Below are 1,487 nucleotides of genomic sequence, written 5' to 3' on the forward strand. Positions count from 1 at the left end.
TGAATTTGAGTGGCTATATTTCTCCCCCAGCTTTTTACCAAAACAGGGGCGGGGAACACTCATTTTATTTAACTAGGCAAGTCAGTTAAGAACAAATTCTTATTTACAATGACAGCCTACATGGCCAAACCCGGAAGGCGCTGGGCCAATTGTGCACTGCCCTATGGGACTCCCAATCACGGCCGGTTGAGATAGTCTGGATTCGAACCAGGGTGTCTGTAGTGACACCTCTAGCACTGAGATGCATTGCCTTAAACCGCTGCGCCACATTGTTATAGTTTAAACTGCTAATTGCCCCTTTAAAGCAAATTTCCAATGACAACATACATGCATACACCAATAAGAGACAGCGCATTCAGAACAACAACTTTTGGATGCAAGTGGCCTGAGTGCAGTGATCCACAACATCGACTTGCTCTCAACAACCTGAAGTTCATAAAACTACCACTAGATGGTGCATAGAAATCAAATATGGCTCAGCCAGTAGCTGTAATATTTGATCTGGCTTCTCAATGAATTGCATTGTAAAGGAGATGTTGCATTCCTCTAATCCTGCAAGCTGCATCATATGTTCATCCAAATTGCATGAATGTGCATATTTATGGCATTGAATCCTACCAAATTCATGTTGTAGGATTTCTAGGTCTATAACAAAAGAACAATAGAGAGCAAGACATGCATGACACCACGGCAAGTCAATGGCAGAGATGTCATGAATAGGATCGCCATCTAATGGGTATATTAGAAAATAGGTATATTTTTTATACAAAAAAAACAAACATTGAGACCAGTCCTCTGTATATTATTGGAAACATATCCTTTCTACATTTTCCACGTCAGCAACTGTCCTTTTGGTTCTTCAGATAGGCTTATGGTTTGAAATTAAACGTCAGTAAATGTGACATCTTAATATCAAGCACAAAATTCAGTAAGTGCTATTAACGTGTCACTGCTGGTGATTTCAACGCTGTCTTAGAGAGCCATCTTGGTGTAATAAGGGCATAGGCTAAAAGTCAATGTCATCTACAGGCCTACATGTTCCTTTCTGGACATCAATAGGTCAACCATGGTAAGAGCTGTAACAATGTCAGTAACATATCCTGTGTGCGCCATGGTGTGCAAGGCCAATAGAATGATAGCCCAATTTTGGCCTCACATGGATGCTATCGGCAACAGTAACTAAATTACTATCATCTGACAGATTAAATGGTGAGAAATAACACAGTAAACAGAAAATGCAACAACCAGCAACGGCAATCTATTCTTATGAGAACGAGCAAGCGTCAGAGACAATATCTTAGCTTGGTTTGGTAGAGAGAAATAAAGAAGACAAAAAAAGGACATTAAAGTGGTCACAGAATATGGACCACTTTGTTCTTCCGGGGCGGCAGGTAGCCTAGTGGTTAGAGCGTTGGACTAGTAACCGAAAGGTTGCAAGATAGAATCCCCGAGCTGACAAGGTAAAAATCTGTCGTTCTGCCCCTGAA

This window comes from Salvelinus namaycush, chromosome 27 (assembly GCF_016432855.1).
Source record: "Salvelinus namaycush isolate Seneca chromosome 27, SaNama_1.0, whole genome shotgun sequence".
NCBI classification, from domain to species: Eukaryota; Metazoa; Chordata; class Actinopteri; order Salmoniformes; family Salmonidae; genus Salvelinus; species Salvelinus namaycush.